Consider the following 9726-nt stretch of genomic DNA (forward strand, 5'->3'; position numbering starts at 1 on the left):
CCCCCACTCCCCCCACTACGCTCTCCTCCCCCCCGATCCAATCTGGATCGGTGTCGACCCCATCGCTGTGCCGCTGCCCGCCGTACTTCCCATCGCCGATGTCAAGGCCCTTCGCCGGATCTCCTCCCCTCCGTCGCCGCCTACCTCCCCATCCTCACCCCTCTCCTTGATCCAGAACTGAATCAGGGCACGACCTCGATGCCGTATGACACCGCCTGCCGGAGCCACCTCGCTGGAGCCTCTCCGCCTCGACCACGTCGTCTTCATCCTTCTCCTCGCCGGACATCTCATCCTCGCCTCCTCCCCGACTCGCTTCATCGCGCCTCGCCGCCCCATCCCCTGCACCGCCCATGAGCATCGCCCCTCTCTTCTCCCCCTCTGCTCCCAACGCCGGATCAGACTGTGCCAGTCGTCCGCGCCATGGCCCTGGTGCCGTCCCCGATCACTACAAGAAATATGTCAACTAGTGACCTTCTGTCAGTGACCCTGGAAGAATTGGTCATAGATCTATGACCATTTCAGACCAATTGGTCAAAAGCTGTTTGGGGGGCTCCAAATCCTAAACCATTGCGTCTGGCCACTGGCCCCGCAATAGATCTATGACCACCGGCCCCGCGCTGCTTCGCCACCACAGCGCCCTGCTATTCGCACACGCACGCGCTCACGGCCGCGGCCTCCGCGCCGCGACTGGGTCAGCGCCCCGCTCGCTCCCCCTGCCGTCTCGGCCAACCACTATGCTCGCCGACCCGCCACCCTTCGCGGGCGCCGTCCATGGCCGGCTCACCATGGCTGCGCTCCGGCGAGCCACTCGCCCGCAGCCCCGCACCCAGTCGGGTGCACCCTCGAGGGCTAGCGCCCGTTCGGGCTGCCGATGCCCGCGCCCGCTAATGGCCAGATGGGGCACTTACGGTTGGGCCTCGCCCCCTATATCTATGATGAATGGGGCCCATGCCCCTGTACTGTTTAGAACAGAAATAAAAATAAAAAAATAAAAATAATATTAATTAATTAATTAAATAACTTAATCAACACCGTTTAATTAAACCTAATCATCTAATTATTCTAATTAAACTTGTTTAGTTAATCCCATACAATGACAGTGGGACCTGCATGTCAGTTTGATTAAGTCAACTGACTAGTTGACTGATGACATCACGCTAACCTCATGCTGACATCATAATGGCATTTTCTAAATTAAATTTATTCTGTTAATTCTAAAAATCAACTAAAACTTTGGAAATTAATATAAAATAATTTGTAACTCAGATGAAAATACTTTGAACATGAAAGTTGCCCAGAACGACGGGACGAATCCGAATACGCAGCCCGTTCATCAGCCACATGTCCCTATCATAGCAAACGTGAAACATTTCACCTTAGGTTCATCTATCCGAAAACGCAAAACGCCGGGGATACTTTCCCGGATGTTTCTCCCCTTCGTCGATATCACCTACTACCGCATTATGCCACACCTAGCCCCACGTATTTCCATGTTACGCTTTGTGATGCTTTGATTGCTATGTTACTTATTGTGTTCCCCCTCCGTTACTTCTTTCCGGTAGACCCTGAGACTGTCGGCGACCCCCAGTTCGACTACGGAGTTGACGACCCCTCCTTGCCAGAGCAACCATGCAAGCCCCCCCCCCCATTGATCACCAGATATCGCCTATTCTTCTCTCTACTGCTTGCATTAGAGTAGTGTAGCATGTTACTGTTCGGTTACTCCTATTCTGTTGCATAGCATGTCATTGTTGCTACAGTCGTTGATACCTTACCCGCAATCCTAAATGCTTAGTATAGGATGCTAGTTTATTATCATTGGCCCTACATTCTTATCAGTCTGCCTTGCTATACTATCGGGCCATGATTACTCGGGAGGCGATCACGAGTATATACTATACAGATGGTTACTAAAGTCGGGTCGGCTCGTTGAGTACCCGCGAGTGGTTCACGGATTGGGGGCTGAAAGGACATTTGTCCCGACGGCCCTCTGTGTGGATCTTTGTGGCAGAGCGACAGGGCAGGTTGAGACCACCTAGGCGAGAGGTGGGCCTGGCATTGGTCGGCGTTCGCGGTTATTTCAGAATAACACGCTTAACGAGATCTTGGTATTTGATTTGAGTCTGGCCACTGGCCTATACGCACTAACCAACTACGCAGGAACAGTTATGGGCACACGGCATCGTGGTATCAGCCGAAGCCTTCGTGACATCAGCGACTGAGCGGCGCACGCCGGATTGGACCGTAAGCTTGATCTTATATTAAGGGGGCTAGGTCTTCTTCTGGCCGCGTACGCAACATGCAGGTGTGCAATGGGCAATGGGCCCAGACTCCTGCGCGCTTAGGATTTAGACCGGTTTGTTGACCTCTCTGTTGCGCCTAGGTGGATCTGCGATGTGTTGATCTTCCGAGGCCGGGCATGACCCAGGAAAGTGTGTTCGGCCAAATGGGATCGAGCATGTTGGGTTATGTGGTGCACCCCTGCAGGGAAGTTTATCTATTCGAATAGCCATGTACCTAGGTAAAAGGACGACCCGGAGTTGTACCTTGACCTTATGACAAGTAGAACCGGATACTTAATAACACACCCAGACAAGTTCCAGAGACAACCCGGTGATCGCTTTTCCACAGGGTGACGTGGGGAGGATCGCCGGGTAGGATTATGCTATGTGATGCTATTTGGAGGACTTCAATCTACTCTCTTCTACATGCTGCAAGAAGGAGGCTGCCAGAAGCATAGTTTTCAATAGGACTAGCTATCCCCCTCTTATTCTGGCATTCTGTAGTTCAGTCCATTGATATTGCCTCTTTACACATATATCCATGCGTATGTAGTGTAGATCCTTTCTCGCGAGTACTTTGGATGAATACCCACGGTTGCTTTGCTCCCTCTTTTCCCCCTCTTTCCTTTTCTTCTCGGATGCCGCAACCAGACGTTGGAGCCCAGGAGCCAGATGCCACTGTCGACGACGACTCCTACTACACTGGAGGTGCCTACTACTACGTGCAGGCCGCTGATGACGACCAGGAGTAGTTAGGAGGATCCTAGGCTGGAGGCATGCGCCTCTTTCGATCTGTATGCCAGTTTGTGTTAGCCATCTTATGGCAACTTGTTTAACTTATGTATGTACTCAGATATTGTTGCTTCCGCTGACTCGTTTATGTTCGAGCACTTGTATTCGAGCCCTCGAGGCCCCTGGCTTGTAATATGATGCTTGTATGACTTATTTTACTTTTAAAGTTGTGTTGTGATATCTTCCCATGAGTCCCTGATCTTGATCGTACATATTTGCGTGCATGATTAGTGTACGATTGAATCGGTGGCGTCACAAGTTGGTATCAGAGTTGGCTGCCTGTAGGAATCCCCATTCCACACTCCTTGGCCGAAGTCGAGTCTAGTCACTACAAAAATTTTACTAACATGGATGTGAGTCTTACAGGCCCACGTCGCCATTTGGGTGGTATTAGGATCTTTTACTCCTCGATCTTTACTATGGGACTATGATCTCTCCTCTATTCGAGTTAAATGGTTTTGCTAACTCTAACTCTAGGTTCTCGTAACTATTACTCCCGGAGGGCCCTCATTCCGGAAGATCACCTGCTTCGTCAGAAGATTCTGATGATATCCCTCAATATTTTCCCAAGACCCTTGTGCTCATCGCCTTTGCAATTCACTGCCACCAATTATCCCTATGGATATCTGCATGCACTTTTCATTCTCTTGATCATTCCTCGACGCTCTTGTTGTTACAAGATTCCTCAAGATATTCTCCGTTGTCCCGAGAATCCTTTGAGTTTACTATCTTACAGTTTTATTTTGCATGAAAACCCTTACGATTTCTTTTCTCACATTTATCGAGGATCCATTCTTCTCAATTGTTCATGTGTCTCACATAATTCTTCGGAATACTTTTGATCTTTCAAAAATCCTCTGAAGCATGTTACTCTTGAAACTCTTGCCTGCTTGCATTATGGTTAATTCCATATGACTAGTAGTCCTCGTTAACATCCCTTGTGTTAGTCATTTTGAGCCTATTGATTCAATGTGTGCGTACGCACGCAGTCATCAGGTTATCCTTTTTAAAATTATCTTTCCGTCTCAGGCGTCATTCCGGACATGAGTTGGTTCTCGGTAATTCAAACCTTTATTGATTGTCCCACTAAGTGTTTTCAACTTATCCGTCCTTGATCAGAGCGTCTGCTTCTGATCCTTCGTTTTCAAAACCATAATTTCTTTCTATTTAAGCATCAGACTAATCAGGTGATTCTTGAATCTGATGCCTCTGTATTCTTTCTTCCTCTGAGTGAGTACCGATACTCACATCAGCTCCGTTGTGGATCGCCCGTGCATTGTTGGATTGTTATCCGACAGTGTCCTTCATATTCAATCACCTTGTGAGTTCTTCCCCTGATACATAGTGCCTTTGGTAAATTGTATCATCTGCTTGGCCAACCATGCTCTGCTTTCGAGCTTGTGTATTTACTTTTGAAATTTGTGGTATATGTTACTAAGATGCCCGATGAGTTGAACCTATGCCTTCCCCTAACCCGTGAGAACCCGAAAGTTTTCACAAGTCATATTCTTCCGGTGTTCTACCAGATAAAATTCCAACACTACGGTTTTATCAAAGCGAGAGGTGAATGAAATGATATGAATTAAAGAAGTGGGAGTCGACCTTGAACTTTGTGTTCATGCCCATGAAAATGATGTAGACCGTCTCGGAAGCTTCTTGCAAAATGATTATCCATCTGTATGATTCTTTCAGTATTCTTGAAATTGATTCCTTACACTTATGGTTCCGACCATGTTGTCCTGATCTGATATATCTGATGGGAATTGATTCCAGTGCCTCATCTATTTTTGGCAAGGTTGAAGTATCTACTGTCACAGGTCAATGACCCGGTTCTACTTCTATCATGTTCTACCTTTGAGTATTACCCCCTGGTATCTCGAAGATGTCTGGCCATTGCACCACATCTTACTAACTTTGTTGAAGTAATGTGTTTCCTTGTCGTAATCACTCTATGGGTTCTGGATTGTTGTCAACAGAGGACACTGACTAGTGAAATTATTTTGCACTACAAATCACATACCCCTAGTATTTTTACTAGGGAATTCTGAACTCAATCTCGTCATTCCTAGACTATCGGCTGCATCCTGGTCTTGCTATCTTTGACTGTCCTACCTCATCCTTCTGTGGTGCATGAACTCTTCAGTGTGTGAGCACGACTTACGTCGATCTTTCAACATCATGTTACTTGTCTTTAAAGGAAACTTGGATTTCGAGCTTGCATCTTATATATTGATCCTATAACTTGCCGCTTCGTCATTTCCTTGCTTGTTGCCATTGTTGTTTGATTGCATCCTCTCAAAACCTCCCGGCAAATGTGTCGGATCACCTTCAACACTTTGACTTCTTCCGAGATGTTAACTATGTTCATGATGAGAAATACCCTCCTTGCCCTTGATGATTTTTTTATTATCATCGAAAACACCCTTGACTTCCTTTCATTGCGAACTTGTCCACATTATGAATACAACTTGCTCTCCAGCTAGTGTTGTGTTCTGCCTTAAAGTATTATTGTCCTTTCTGTCGAGAATGTTGTGGGGATTGATTCACCTCTTGGAAATTCTCGGTATGATGATACTTCTCACCATCACCATTCTTCCTTGGTCCCCGCCTTGTTTTTAACCGGGATATCAATATGCTAACGATGCTGCTTGAGTTCTGCACTTCTAACAACCCTTTTGCTTTGAAGATAATGATCGACAATTTGTTCTTAGAATGTTGGTTATTAAATCTTCACTCTAACATTGATCTTGCTGGCTAAGGTCATATTTTGGGCACACCTTTCAACTAATGATTGATGATGTATGTTTTCCTTGATCATACAACATTATATCATTTGAATTGACAAGTGTCATCTTCTTGTTCACATTATTGTGGAAATCCATCCGTTTGGGATTCTCGATGAATTGTCGCTGAGCCCATCAGCCACCTCCTCCTCCTCTCCTTGGTTTAAAGATGAACTATTGTTTCAGGAACCTGCACCCATAGTTCATTTCCAGAGAATCTTGCAATGTCATTTCATCGGTTTGTGTTGCACCTTTTCTTCTCGGACATGCTGAGTCTGAGGTATCATGACACCAATCGGATTTGAATCTCGGTCAGATATGATGGTTGGGACAACTTTCCAGGAGTTATGATGTTGGTCCTTTGATGACCCGGTAATATGATGTCATGCCTAGCACCCCCTGGCTGGAGGACCTATCATTGTAATTTCTTTTGCAAGGATAACCATTCTTCCTGGAGGAAATTGTAAGACTTGTTTTATAAGTTGCTCCTGATGGATCAATTGTGTATCTAAAGTCTGGCCCTTGATTGAAACACCATATCATTGCTACCTCGAAGCATGACTATGATACCCCGCTCGTCAACAAGAACATTGGAGGTGCGATGCTAAATGTTTCTTGGTCAGTTATCCAAACACCGTTGTATGGGTAACATCTTAATTAATCCTTGCCTCTTACCTGAATGGTTGGGTACTTGCTCTCCTACCCTGTATGCCTTTTTCTGCTTGTACATGGGAAGGATATACTCCTAATAATTGTGTGTAATCACAATTTTCCTTTCCATTGTTCTGTTTAATCTACTAATCGCGTTTTCCTTTCCATTCTTTTGTTTAACCTTTCCTGAATCTGACTTAACTGAGCAGAGATAATCCCTGCTTAGGTAGGCACCTTGTTGTACCACTCTGTCTATAAGACCCTCTTACTATTGTTGATGACATTCTGGTAACCATCGATGGTGAAAACTTTGCCAATTGGTTCGCCTCGTTAAACAAGCAGGAAAATTGCTCTCTTTGTTCCCCGTCCTTGCTACCGACATTGTTGCCAGCATAGCTGACAAGCTATTCACTGACATGCGCATCCCTGTCGCGGCTATGCAAGATGTCACCACCCTTCCTACTTTCAACCCACATGGTGGGCCCATAACCCACAGGTCCACTGGATCGAAACCTGACTCTTCTTTACAACCCGGATTCTAATGTATCCTTTGCACCTGGTTTCGTACACTAGTAGAAAACAGGGATTTCGTTCGGTCCTGGCCAGCCCATTAGTCTCGGTTATTCATGAACCAGGACCCATGGGGGGATTAGACCCGGTGCATGAGCCTAGGGGGCCGGCTGGGGCCTCGTGGGCATTGGTCCCGGTTCGTATGGATCCATTTGTCCCGGTTCTAGGCATGAACCGGGACTAATGGGCCGCGCTCCTGGCCCACAGCTATTGGTACCGGTTCATGCCTTGAACTGGTGTAGAAGGGGGTGCTTTAGTCCCGGTTCATGCCATGAACTGGGACAAATAATTTGCCTATATATACCCATCGCCGCGGCAGAGCACTTTGTTTTTTCTGGCTGGCGAGGGAAGGGCATTTGGGTGCTCTAGCTCACGTCCTATGCAGATGAGGTGTTCGATGAAATGTCCGAGCCACACTAGTTAATCTTTCTCCTCTCGAAACTCGACCTCCGAGCTCCATTTTCCCCGAGTTTTGTCTAGATTTAGCGGCCCGTCACGCCCCGTCCCCGTCTTCACCGCCGTTGATCGCCCGCGCCGATCTCGTCGCTGGCACCACCATGGTGAGCCTCTTATTCTTATCTTCTTTCTGAAAGAAAAAAAATTCTTACTTCAGATATATACTTGTCTAATTTTCTTACTTTTATTATTCCTTGTTATTATATAGTGCGATGGTTTTGGTATCCGCACCCGTCGGCCCTCGTCCTATCTATGATTCAGATGTGGTATATATTATCTTTTGATAAGTATTTGGTTCATTTATTGTTTATGACAATTATGCCGACCAACGTGACATAGATTTTATTTATCTAGGAGGTTGTTGAACCGGAAATTCCAACCGACCCTATTGTCGAGAGGTTAAATTTAGTTGAAGAAGAAAACAATTACTTGAAGGAAAAAAATAAGAAAACTAGAGGAGGAGGAGATGATATTGGAGTTGCATGTTGCGGATGTCATCGATGATCACAAGATCAAGATGGATGCAATGCGTTTGAAGATTAAAAAGATTAGAAAATATGCCATTCATACCGAAGCTTGGTATCATTATGCAGTTGGATCAGTTGTTACCTTGGTTGCAATTATGATCGCATTTGTTTTTGCATTGAAATGTTTTACATAATTTCAGTGTATGGTTTAATTAGATGTATGTATGTACTTTGATTTTAATGTGATGATGAACTTCTATTAATTTTGTCACTTATCTATTCATGAGAGGGTTGTAAATTGATGATGTGGCTTTGAATGGTGCATTTTGAGCACAGAAAAATGAAATCCCTTTGTAACAGACGAGTTTCCGTATGAAACCCTGATACTTCGAAAGAGATTGTCCGTTTTGTACATGAAGTGCATCCAGTTTTTGCCGTAACCCTCTGTACTTTCTTGCACATGCTATGTGGGTGAAATGATGATACCATGCCAACTTGGACCTTTTTAGAGTTCATTTCAAATGATTTTCAATTTCATGGTCTTATAGCTCAAAATAATCAGTAAATGCATGAAAAATAATAAATGAAGTCAGAAAGGGTTGTAAATTGATGATGTGGCTTTGAATGGTGCATTTGAAAAACTATGGAGTTCAAATAATTTCAAAAAAATGAAATCCCTTTGTAATAGACGAGTTTCCGTATGAAACCCTGATACTTCGAAGGAGATTGTTTGTTTTGCACAAAGTGCATCCAGTTTTTGCCTAACCCTCTGTACTTTCTGGCACATGCTATGTGGGTGAAATGATGATACCATGCCAACTTGGAACCTTTTCAGAGTTCATTTCAAATGCTTTTCAATTTCATGGTCTTATAGCTCTAAATAATCAGTAAATGCATGAAGAATAACAAATGAAGTCAGAAACAAAATAAAATAAAATAAATAAGTAATTTGAAACAAAATAATATAAACTTAAATAAAATAGATAAGTAGAAACAAAATAAAACAAATAAACTTTAATAACATAAGTAAAATTGATGCAACTTAAATTATCAAAGTATTTTATGTTCAAATCATTAAAAGCAAACAGAATTTTCATAAAGAACTTTTTTTGTTAGAAACTTTAATAGCAAAAAGAATTATCATAAAATAAAATTAACAAGTAATTATAAACAAAACAAAATAAAACAAATAAGTATTTTGTTGTAAGTAGAAACAAAACAAAATAAATAAAGCAAAAAAGAAAACAAAAAACTGAGGAAAAATAAAAAATTTGCCACCAACTGGGCCACCATGGCGTGAATACGACTAGAAACCCATCCATGGGCCAAGATTCAGGCCCGCAGAACGCCCAGAAGGCCCATCAGGCATAGCAGTAACAATTAGGCCCGTAAGCCTGGAATGGAGAGGAGCTCGAGAGGGGTGCGGAAGTGGGGCTTATAAAACCACTACACGCCCCTCTCAACTAGCGAGGTGGGACTAAACTTTGGCCGCGACACGGGCTGCATAGGGGCCTTTGGTCCCGGTTGGTGGCACCAACCGGGACTAAAGGGGCTGCATTGGTACCGGTTCGTGGCACCAACCGGTACCAATGCTCCCCTTTAGTCCCGGTTGATGCCACCAACCGGGACCAAAGGCCTTTGCTTCCCGCCCTTTGGGCTGCTGAAAAGAGACCTTTGGTCCTGGTTGGTGGTACCAACCGGGACTAAAGGGTGGCACTGGTCCCG

This window comes from Triticum dicoccoides, chromosome 2B (assembly GCF_002162155.2).
Source record: "Triticum dicoccoides isolate Atlit2015 ecotype Zavitan chromosome 2B, WEW_v2.0, whole genome shotgun sequence".
Classification (NCBI taxonomy): domain Eukaryota; kingdom Viridiplantae; phylum Streptophyta; class Magnoliopsida; order Poales; family Poaceae; genus Triticum; species Triticum dicoccoides.